Source organism: Paramisgurnus dabryanus, chromosome 14 (assembly GCF_030506205.2).
Source record: "Paramisgurnus dabryanus chromosome 14, PD_genome_1.1, whole genome shotgun sequence".
Lineage (NCBI taxonomy): Eukaryota > Metazoa > Chordata > Actinopteri > Cypriniformes > Cobitidae > Paramisgurnus > Paramisgurnus dabryanus.
In genome coordinates, this window is record NC_133350.1 from 11,092,518 (window position 1) to 11,104,853 (window position 12,336).

The 12,336-nt window shown below is 40.4% G+C and overlaps 1 protein-coding gene across 16 annotated transcripts in view; it reads left to right on the plus strand.

Annotated features, from left to right (window-relative positions):
• Positions 1-12,336, plus strand: part of LOC135718709 (inter-alpha-trypsin inhibitor heavy chain H3-like) — a 36,520-nt gene that overhangs the window by 17,949 nt on the left and 6,235 nt on the right. The gene's annotated exons all lie outside the window — the stretch shown is intronic.

Below are 12,336 nucleotides of genomic sequence, written 5' to 3' on the forward strand. Positions count from 1 at the left end.
TATGCCATATTTGTTGATTTTTTTACACCTTTTATTCTTATTTTATTTATTTGGCATGTGTGTTGCAAACTCTGTCAGAAAAAGCTTCAAAACTGTAAATTTTCTGTTGCTGCTAAGGTTCCACCTTTACATGTATACTAAACATAATACAATGTTGTACCTTTTTAGGGTACCTTAAGGATATTGTATCTTTACAGGTACAGGTAAATGTTTTGTACCCCCAAAATTTAACTGCTACAAAATTTCTCCTTTAGGTACACAATAGGTCCTTTGGGTATAATATTGTACCACAAAATGTATAACATTTTAAAGCGACAGAAAAGGCGCAGTTTTGTACCTTTTTGTAACTTTTCTCAAATTAATGTCATCATGTTTAATCTAAAAGAAAGTCATTTTAATCTTAATTGTTTCATTTTGGAATTCATTATTACAGTTCCCTTTCGAGGGAACTTCGACGCTGCATCAGAGCTGACGCTATGGGGAACGCCTACAGCGTCTGAGTATGTATATCAAATTGGAACAATGGTTGGGGGTGACGTCATAGACGGAAGCCATAGAGCGTAAATACGGCAGAAAGGAACTCCCACTTTATCTTTATCGCCTCAGCGGCTATCTGTGTGTGTGTGTGTGTGTGTGTGTGTATCAAGAATGTTTGAATAGCTTAAACTGTGTGAGTGAATAGTTTAATTGTGTGGCTGATAATGAAGGAAATTAAGAAATCAGAAACTTTTGGAGCTAAGCACTTACGCCGCTCACCTCCCAAGAGGGTTGATATATTCGAGTACAGGGTAGTGAGGACGCACAGCTATCCTCCCTCCGTCATATAATGATTTAATCAAGCGTAGTATACGAGCTGCATCTGTCGAAGTTTAATCCAAATGGCCGGAAGAGCGTCCGCACAATAAGCTGCCAGAGCCCTTCCAGTGTTGCCAAGTCCGCTTATTATAAGCGACTTTGGGCTTGCTTTTCTGTAAAGTCGCTTACAAATATTGGTAGTCGCGGGTCGCGTTATTTTGGGCTTGTTTCTAAAGTGTAGTTGCTTATTTGGGCTTGATCCCAGCTCCATAATAAGTTGTCAATCAGATATTTTTTATATGTTATTTAAACGTAGGAGTTTGTCTAGCCTGTTCTCTCCGTCTCTCATCTTTTCCCCTATACACAGGAGACAGCAGTTTTTTCCCACCCACACGTGTTTCTAATTGGCTCTGACCCAGATGGCAACGAGTACTAGCCAATCAGAGGCAGAGAAGGGGAAACTGTTTTGAACAAATGCCTGGGACAAAGTGGGAAAAGACTGGGAGAAAGAGAAAGGAGTAAAAGAATGGATTCAACCTGTCGTGTGGGGCGACTCAACGTACTGCTCAGAGTATCAGTTAAGTGTGAAAAACATGCACACCATGTGGACCTCGTACAACATAAAAAATGCAGCCCGTTCTCCTCAATGGTCTCCTACACACTGCAAACTTTCGGGAATGACAACCGCATTTAAATGCAGGAGTGAATCCCCTAAATGTTCGTTTCATGTCTGTACGAAACAAGACTCACTCCCGAAAATGTGATGATTGACACAGAAATAACCATAGCAACGTTCTGCCGTCTCGCGTGCTTATCACTCACAGCTTTGACCAAAATAATCTAACAGCATTGTGTTTTTCGAGGCTTACGGACGGGGGGGTGGAGGGGGGGTAGGATAGTCGCTTGTTTTGGGCTTGTTTTCACAGGCCTGGTTGCTTATTTGTCTCACGAGATCTGACAACACTGAGCCCTTCCTACATGCTAAAACTCAACCACACACCACTCAGGCTGTGTGTCGTTGTTTTGACGAGTCTCTCGCGGCTGAAGTCCTCCATCCACTGAGGTGGTGTAGTGTACTTTGACCGTGAAGGCTCTGCCTCGGGAAGGTTTGGAAGCACGCATTGTGGTCACCTCCAAGCCGAACGGGAGCCCTATGCAATGTTTTACCTGTGAGGAGATATATGTTGTAAGCACAGCCCTTCTCTTCACCTACCGGTTCAAATATCCGCGTCCGCTAAGGCGGTGTGCACTTATCCATGCTGCCGGGAGGGACTCGGGAGCCCGCATGCCGGTTTCTCCCGCCCCGATCGGTAGCCCATGCTTCACTGTTTGACTGTGTCAGATGATGTTCACGTGCCTCGCGGTTTGAGGCCCGCCTCAACCGGTCTATTAAATGAGAAGTTTATCGAGGTTGTTTTTCGCATGTATGAACCAGCAGGTAAGAAAGAAACTATATCATCCAGCAAGTTAGATGAGAGATTTCTTACAAAATGAGTGCAATCTCAACACCAGAGGCTTCCTTTCTTTCCTGATCTCCATTATTATGCAAGTCATGGAAAAGACCATTCTCTGACCATGTTTACACAAGCACTTCAACTAGCTTTTAAACATAATTGGCTATATTTAGAGAATGTTTTTATGTTGCCGTGGCTTCATCCCTAAAGCCTCCAACATTGTCAAATATATGTATAAAGCCCTATCAGGGTATGCGCTCATGGGGAGTGTGGGTTTTATCCCCCATTTACGGGTTCCCACACCTCTCAGTGCCCTCCTGTATTAACTGTGAACACTCTGCCTCTCGTAGTACAGAGCACAGTAAATCAGGTTCCATTGGTAAAAATTATAGCATGGAAAAACATTCCAAACATATCTCAATGGGTGTTATGCACAAAAAAAATATTTAAAAAATTAGGCTACATCCCTAATTTTAGAGCAGTAATTGGAATTCCTTTTATTCAAAGGCTTCCCAAAACCGTCACAAAACTATGGTTCATGATGTTGACGGTCACTCACATTAATCTCAAATCAGATCCGAGGACTGTTTTTTTTGTTAATGGATTTTTCCTGCTCACAGAATCTCAGGTTTGCCTTTGGGGGCATGGCATACCAATATCAGCCTTCCCTTCGGCCTAGCTCTATCCCTTCACATATTTACAAAATGTGTAAATGCTGCCCTGGCGCCGTTGCATCTTTAGGGCATTTGCATACTACTTATATTGTCGATTGGCTAATATTAGCCCAGTCAGCACAGCTAGGGGATAATATGGAACTCGACGATGATGCAGGCACAGATGTCTCCTGCTCGTGTCATGCCCATTTTTCACATAAGAGAATGAGATGAAGCTAGGTCAATCACACACCATGTGGTGGTTTTAAAATCAGGGTTTTTCCTTGAGGGGCAACCCTTTTGCATGTTCAGGGTTACGCGCACATGTCTTCATACTCTAGAATATGTAAAGATTTCGGTTTTCTGTCTCAAGGCCCGAGGTGAGGTGTGGTCTGTCGCTGCATGACATTAATGACAGATGCATCGCTCTTAAGCTGAGGATCAGCTATGGAAGGCCAAAAGGACAAAAATGTCCAATCAGCTAAAACGCCAGGAAAAGTGTGCTTCTCCAATACAGAGGACCTCTTTTCTGGTGTAGTATGGATTTCAACGATAGCAGGCACGTTTGTATCCTGCTCGTATAGAATTCATCCTTTAACCATGGGGTTCCTTGAGGGGCAACCCATTTCTCAAGATCAAGGTCACAGGCAGATGCTTGTGCCTTAGTATTATGGAAGAAACAATGGTTCCTTTCGGCCAGTATTGGCCTTTTCACCATGTTCAGGGTTACGCGCACATGTCTTCGTGCCCTAAGAATATGGAAAAATGCTAGGTTTCTGTCTCAAGGCACGAGATGAGGTGTGGTCTGTCGTAGCATGACCTTAATGACAGATGCATCTCTGTTAAGCTGAGGATCGGCTATGGAAAGCAAAAAGGACAAAAATGTCCAATCAGAAACGCCAGGAAAAGTGTGCTTCTCCAGTACAGAGGACCTCTTTTCTGGGCATGGTATGGATTTCAACGACTGCAGGCACGGTTGTCTCCTGCTCGTATTGAATCCATCCTTTAATCATGGGGTTCCCTGAGGGGCAACCCGCTTTGCATAATCAAGGTCACACTCGAATGCTTTGTGCCTTAGTATTATGACAGAAACCACGGTTCCTTTCTCAAAAAGGCCAGTGTTGGCTTTTTTACACGTTCAGGGTTACGCGCATATGTCTTCGTGCACTAAGAATATTGAAAAAATTGTGGGTATTTGTTTACAGGCCCGAAGTAAGGTGTGGTCTGCCGCCGCATAACATTAATGACACACATCTCTTTCTAGCTGGGATCAGTTCTGGAAAGCCAAAAGGTCCAAAAATGTCCCATCAACTAAACGCCAGGAAAAGTATGCTTCTCCAGCACAGAGGACCTCTTTTCTGGGCGTGGTATGGATTTCAACGACTGCAGGCATGGTTGTCTCCTGCTCAGGGTTGTAACATCAGGCTTACGACGGATGCATCCCTCTAAGGCCGGGAAGTGGCTATGGAGCACCATTAGGTCAAAATCTGTGTAAGTCCACATGGAGCAGACGTTCTGCTGAGGCTGGTGTTGAGCTTGGGGAATGAAGACTCCACCCACACGTGGGGGAGCAAATTTGGCTCAGGTTTGGCCAAGCAAAAGCTGACCTGTTTGCAATTCAGGAGAATTCCCATTGTACTCTTTGGTTTTCTCTCTTTCACCCAGTCCCACTTGGACTGGTTGCCATGACACAGAAAGGGTCTGAGGGCCTCCGGTGTGGTTTTTCCCCAATTGCTCAGCTCCCGGTAGTTCTGGAGAGGGTCCGGCAGCACAGGCACAGCTGTTGCTCGTAGCCCCATGTTGGCTGACCCGAGTGTGGTTTTTGAACCTGGTCTCCCTCCTAGACGGCTCCCCATTTCAGGGGCCGATCTGGAGGGATCGGTAGTCTCAGGCAAGGGGCTCTTTGTTTTACCCCTGCCTAGAGTTTTTTCATAGAAACTGGTCTCTCAACTGAGGTTGTGCAGAATATTTTACTTCCAGAGCTCCCTCCACCAGGAAATTATACGCATTTAAAAGAAAGACTTTTATTATATGGTGCCAAGGGCACTTATATAACCCAGTTAACTGCCTCTTGGTACAGTTCTGGAGTTTTTTATAGGAGCAGTTTGCAGCAGGGCTGTCTCCTTTGACCATTAAGGCTTATGTGGCAGTTATATCTGTCTTTCATACCATAGTGGTCGGTCCCTCATTAAGTAGAGACCATCTATTCATGCGTTTCCTGTGTGGCACTCGGAGGCTGAGGATCCCTGCGTGGGATCTGTCTGTGGTCCTGGATGACTTATCAGGGGCACCATTTGAGCCATTGATACCATTTCAGAAAGTTTCTTACTCTGGAAACTATAATTCTCCTAGCTATTACCTCCCTTTAGAGGGTAGGAGTTTTATTGGCTCTCTCGGTTTCACTCACCTGCCTCGAGTTCACTCCAGGCATGGTGAAGGCTTTCTACCCTAGGTCGGATTACGGGTCTAAGGTTCGGAATAATATTCCACGCCCCATAATGTTGCAGGCTTTCAGCCCTCCACCTTTCAAGGATTTAGCCAGAGGGCGCTTGATTTGCTATACTTAGTGCATGCACTGGACATGTATGTGCATAGTACTGCCCGTTTCAGGTGAACAGAGCAGTTATTTAAATGCTTCGCTTTGGCCCGGACTGGGTTCCCGGCCACCAAGCAGCCTTTAGGTAGATGGATAGTCGAGGCTATCCCATGTGCTTATGAAGCCTCTTGACGTCCCTTTCCGTCAGAGCGCATTCAACTTAAGGTATGGCAGCATATAGGGCCCTGTGGGCAGGGGCCTCGATTCAGGATATCTGTGATGCGGCAGGCAGGTCCTCACCGCTCACTTATGTACACTTTTGAGTTGGATCTCAACTCTATTCCTGGTGATCGTTTGCTTTGGTCTCAGTTGTGCTTTTTACACACAGACAGGCACTTGTAGGATGGCGGATTGGGTATAACGTTCCCCATAGCGTCAGCACTGACGCAGCGTCGAAGTTCCCTCGAAAGGGAACGTCTCAGGTTACGTATGTAACCCTTGTTCCCTGAGAAGGGAACGAGACGCTGCGTCTTCCTGGCCATACTTCCGGCATGCCTGAATACCCGCTTCGGCTTATGCCAGATAAAGTGGGCGTTCCTTTCTGCCGTATTTATGCTCTTTGGCTTCCGTCTATAACGTCACGCCCAACCATTGGTTGAATTTGATATACATACTCAGACGCCGTCATGCTGTAGGCGTTCCCCATAGCGTCAGCTCTGACGTCAGCTCTTTCTCGGTTGCTTAAACACATTTATTGGAACTATGCCTCATATTCTCAAAACAGTAAACACAATATCATAACGCCACACACAATACTCCAAACATCCTATTTTCAGGTCAAAATGAAGCTCTACACTCAAAACCATTCACTCTTACTCAGGCCCGGATTAACACAGTGAAGTGCCCCTGGGTGACCAAATTTCAAGTGCCCCCCCCAAAAAAAATTATACATTATATATATATATATATATATATATATATATATATATATATATATATATATATATATATATATATATATATATATATATATATATATATATATATATATATATTATTGAACTCAATAATAAGTCAAATGAATAAGTCATTCACCTTTTTTATTAGGAGCACTGTAGCCCCTGACTGAAAATTTTAGGAGTGCCGGCTGAAAATTTAGGGCACACCTTAAATCAGCCTGCAATGCAATTATTCACATTTTTCCAAAAAAACTACATTACTGAAAAATACTAAAAAGACTTAACTCTATGCAGTTGTTGCACATGTCATTATGCACAATTGATGAAACTTTTAGAATAGGAAGTTATACACCAAAGAATAATACCCCCTTCACTAAATCTAGGCATAAGATACATACATATACAATAAGTTATAATCAGATAGGATACTGTAATGAGATGAGTGGCAGGGCAATCTATACTTGTATCCTTTAGACGTTTCTCATCTTTTTTCCGGTTTTCCCTTACTGGGCACTGATGTCTGAAACCTTTATTGTCATCTATAATGTTGTTGATGTTAATGTAGGCTAAAAGTTCTCCCGCTCACTTTGTCTCTCATCTCTGCAATTTTTAATTTTAAATCCGCGCCACCGCATCTTCTCGCGGTTTTGAGTGAGATGTGTTAACTTCACCCGGGATCGGTACAATCAACTGAGTGCATGTTAACATAAAACGATCTACGCGTCATGCAAATGAGCGTTTAAAACCCGATCGCGCATTCCGTAGTTTTGTCACGGGTGCCGCACACGCGCGAGTAAAAAAAAACATTTTGGCCGTGGTCTGGAGCCCTTGGCGCCCCCATTGCCTGGTGCCCCAGGGCACCCACCCAATCCCGTCTATGGATAATCTGGCCCTGCTCTTACTGAAAAACCAACATTTTCCCTCAGACATCACACACAAGCTTTCAAAAACACACAAACTACAACATAGTATTACACACTGTTGCAATAAATTTAAAACAATATATCAAAACTGGTAAGTTGCTTGTGGTTCTCCCCCTCAAAAACCTTTTCATATGACCAAAAAAGACACAATCAATGTATGCATTAGCACATTTTTATTCATTCATGTGCTTCCAGACTATGACGGTATGCCATTTTTGTTTGTTTTTGTGCACATTTTATTCTTATTTTATTTACAGTTTTTTACAGACGCTAGGACACATTTCTCAATACTTAGGTCACTTTTACAAAACTCTTCACACAGTGAGCACAACAGAAGTCTATGTGGGCTAAACTGAGGATCAATTACCGTAATTCCTCAAATAAAAGCCGGTATTCAAATAAACGCCGGGCCTCTGATAGTGGCCGGGGGCGTGATCATCATTGGACAAATAAGGGCCGGCCTCAAATTAAGGCCAGGGAAAGATGAGTTCCGGGGGAAATGAGTGAGAGCTTACTTACGCCCCGTGTGAATGCACCATAAACGCCTCGTCCGTTTGGTGATATGCGCGCGCGATCCGCAGAAGCTTGCGTTGAGGACCAAAGCGCGAGTATAAACAAAGCTTCAGTTTATACTTCAAAGCTTTTTAGGCGCAGTGTAAGCGCACTCGCGCCAGAGCGCGTTTCAAAAGGAGACGTCAACTGCGCGAGCACTCACCTTCATCTGCCTTCGTTAAAACCTTTTAATGTACGCAGCAGGGCTAGTGAACATCTACATCATGCTGCCAATAGTGCACAGCTGCCAATAGATGGCAGTAGCTACATTGGATAGGTATCTCATTTAATGCTAGTGACGGACTTTTCAACAACCTTGAAAAAAACATTACAGTTAAAAATGAATGATCTCTATCCACTAGAACGCTATTGCTTTTAATTTAACAATTTGCAATTATTTATCAAACAGATGGAATTTGAAATAAAGGCCTGTCTCTAATAAAAGCCTGCTTCAAATAAAAGCCTGTTACCTTCTGCAGTTTAGGTAAATAAAGGCCCCGGTCTTTATTTGAGGAATTATGGTATCATTGCTTTGGCACAAAATGTATTCAATGACTACATCTGTCAAATTTCATGAATTCTTTTCTCACTCAGACACAACAACTGCCAAAACTCTTTGTACGTACAGACCAATTTCCACATGGTTACATACTGTTTTCAAAACTGTTAAACTTATGTTCAAAACAATAATATAATACAAAACTGAATAGGACAGCAATTTGCTACGTTTCTACAGTAATATTTTAATGAAATATATTTTTAATCTTAAAATTAAATGCTATAAAAACTATTGGACAATTGGACCAGCCATAGCAGAGTAGATTAGCTTTACTATTGTATTTATCTGTATCAGTGGATGGTGTGTAGAAATTATGGTATTTTGGTATTACGCAATGCAAAAAAGTAAAAATAAATAAACAACATAAAATATTGAGGAATTCTGCGTCATGTCTCATTTATTCCAGTAACATATATTGCAGTGAATTATAAACAGAGATGTGTCCTTGTTTTACAGAAGAAAACATATAATGCTATATGTTGTTAGTGTTTTTTAGGTCGTTGTTTTGTGGGGGACAAAGTATGTTTGTCGGCTGTCAATCTCTGCTAATGTTCTGGAAGAATGAGTTGATTTGAGACCTGAATAAAGTGTTTTGGTAGTTGTACTGCATTTTGAATGTGAAATGAACTGCTTTGCCAAGCTGAAAGTTGGTTAGGAGAACTTTGTGAAGAGTTTAGCAAAAGTGACCTAAGTATTGAGAAATGTGTCCTAGCGTCTGTAAAAAACTGTATTTGGCATGTCTAGTGTGTGTTGCAAATGAAGGATAAATGAAATTGTATCCTTACTCAGAATTTTTTTTATTATTGCTGCTTGTTCAAATGACTTTAAAATCTAAAATCTTCAAACCAAAAACAACTCCTAAAAATTTTGTCTCAAATTAATGTTTAAACTAAATTGGTAAAAATTAAGTTATCTTAATTGTTTTGTGTTGGGACTTCATTGTTAATAATTTATTCATAAAATGGTAACAATGTACTATGAGTTCTTAATTAATTTTGCATCAAGTTATTTTAATATTGTCTATTGAAATTCCTCATATGTGCCTAAATATGCTAAATGTGCCATAAATGTGTGTTTATTTGGTATGTGTGTTGCAAACTCTGTCAGAAAAAGCTACAAAACTGTACATTTTCTGTCGCTGCTAAGGCTCCACCTTTACAGCTATACTAAACATAACACAATGTTGTACCTTTTGGGGTACATTACTCAAGGGCGTAACTTTGGGTCTACCATTGGGGGGGTTAAACTTGCGGCTTATTTATTTATTTAATAATTTTCTTGTGTAAAAGGTAACATGCTAATTTGCCTTTCCTGTATTAGAAATACATTAGTGATACTTTTAGTCCAGTATAAGAAATAGCAGATAAGAAACTGTTCACACATTATAATTAGACTATTCTTTCACCTTCCAAATAGTCTGGTCTAGTAGTTTCTCTTGTGAACAATCTTTTGGAACAGCTGATTTGCAACAGATAGTGTAGGCGATAACATTATATATTTTGGGGGACATTTTACAAAAATACAGTAGCAGGTAGGCCTAATACATACAAAATATATTAATACTATATTCTAAAACATAAAAGATGAGGGAAGCATGATGTTTTAAGAGATTAGTTTATAGTTATTAGTTATAGTTTATTAGTTTTCTAACAAACTTTAATATTCTGTATATTTTGTAATGCACTGTAAGTCGCTTTGGATAAAAGCCTCAATATTTTTTATAAAAATAATCTGTATTTAAATACATTTTTCCAACATATGACACTCTTAACCCAATACAGGGTTTCTAAATTGATGCTTATATATTTTAGTCAAGGAACCTAATGTCAGGTACTGTAGTTGGGTAGTGCCGCTCTAAATATGACATAACAAATAACTGATTTAATGATTTTAAACAGATTCATTGTCAGTGCAGTTTTGACATACAACAATGGCCGGGCAAACTGTAATTTCGAGCCCTGCGATAAGTTATTAACATAATTTAAAAGTTCCTGTTATTTAACAGTGCTAACTTTGTTTGACATCTTTGCTGGAAACTTTAGCGGGACAGGCTGAATCTCTGTCAGCATCCTCGCTGACTTGGGGTGTGAGAGGCAGATGGAGCGGACGAGGGCGCTTGGCAATCGTTAGCTGAGCTGCTGGCTAACAACACTGATGTTGATTACTATCGTTAGCTTGAACTGTTAGATAAAAACGGGGATGTAGCATTGCGATGTTGTTTGTAAATCTGAAAAAAAGGTTTCAGTAGTTCGCTTCATCTTTCCTATTAATGATGGCAGACATTGAACCAGGTTGTGATTGACAGTTCTCTAATCCAACTGCGTTGGACACTGTCAGAATGACGGCAACCTAGCCCAATGGCGTTTTGGCTAATAATATTTCAAGGGAATCCGGTCCCTCGGTCCTCCTCTCGCATATTAACTTATTTCACTGAGTGTTTTAGGGTATATTTGCGTTTATTCACATAATGCGATTGAATTAGCTACAAGAGAAGTGGAAATACGCCGTACACTGTAAAAAAATTCCATAGAAATTGCAGCTGGGTTGCCGGTAATTTACCGTAGATTTAAATGTATGTCTTTTACTGGCAACATTTTGTTCAAAGTTAAATGAACATTAAACATTTACAAGTCTTTGTCTTTACGAGGAAAACTAAAAAAACAGCATCAAGCAAAACATTCTGGGGAACAAAATCTGAAGCAAAAAACAGAAAAAGGTTGATGATGATTTCTGGTTCCCAGAATGCTTTGCATGAGGCTGTTATTGTATAGTTTTATTCTGTAAACATAAAGACTTGTTAATATTTAAAATTTATTTAACTTTTAACAAACTTTTGCCAGTAAATAACATAAATTTAAATCTACGGTAAATTACCTGCAACCCAGCTGCAATAACATTGTAATTTCTACAGATTTTTTTTACAGTGTATACCTGCGTATACCCCCTGCACTAAATCACTGTTTAGAAGTGGGTATACGCAAATCCGCCTAAAAAAGAAGTGAGAATACGCTGTATTTAGCTGTTGTTTAAGTGTATTGGTTTTGTTTGTTTGTTTTCCCTTTTGATATATTTGTTTTACGTTTTTGCATACCAATTGCATCCCATGTCTGTCATTATTATTATTTATTATGGTGATGATGAAGATGATGATTGATTCATCTAATAGGAAGTAAGGTCATGCGGATCAAGGGTTACATGCACACATTTATTTTTGTAGCCTATGATGCACCTGAGAGACTCAAGACGTTGACTCGCGGTTATGCTGGTACATCGCTGAGTCTGAAGAAAAATTAATGCCTTTTAAAGTTGCGTTTTGGATTCATTTCCCTCTCAGTTTGTATGCAGCCAGCGAGGTATGTTAGTGCAATTTTGATGCTTTATTTCTTGATTTATTTGCTCTTTTGATTGTGTTGTTAGATTGTTTATATTATGTTTTCTACTGTTTTAAATAGTTTGACGGTGGATTAAGGATGAATTAAATAAACAAATAAATCCATCAGTAAACGAAGAACTTTGGTTTGCTTGTTTTCTGGAGGGTAGTGATACTGTATTACCTGCGTATACCCTGGACTACAGCACTGGGTCATACCAAGTAGTCGGGGCGGGGGGTACATTACAGATTATTTAAAATATAATACTATCTTTCTTACTGGCAAATGAAATTAATAAAGAAAACAAACAAACAAACAAACAAACAAACGTGTTCATTTGGAACATTTCATATTTATTTTAATCTAAATTATGTGATTATATTGGGGTGGTTATATTGAGGGGTTCATGACCCCCGTAACCCCCATGCAAATTACGCGCATGACATTACTGTACCCTAAGGATCTATTGGGTACCTTTACCCTAAAATTTAACCGGTACAAAATTGTTCCTTAAGGTAAACAATAGGTTCTTTG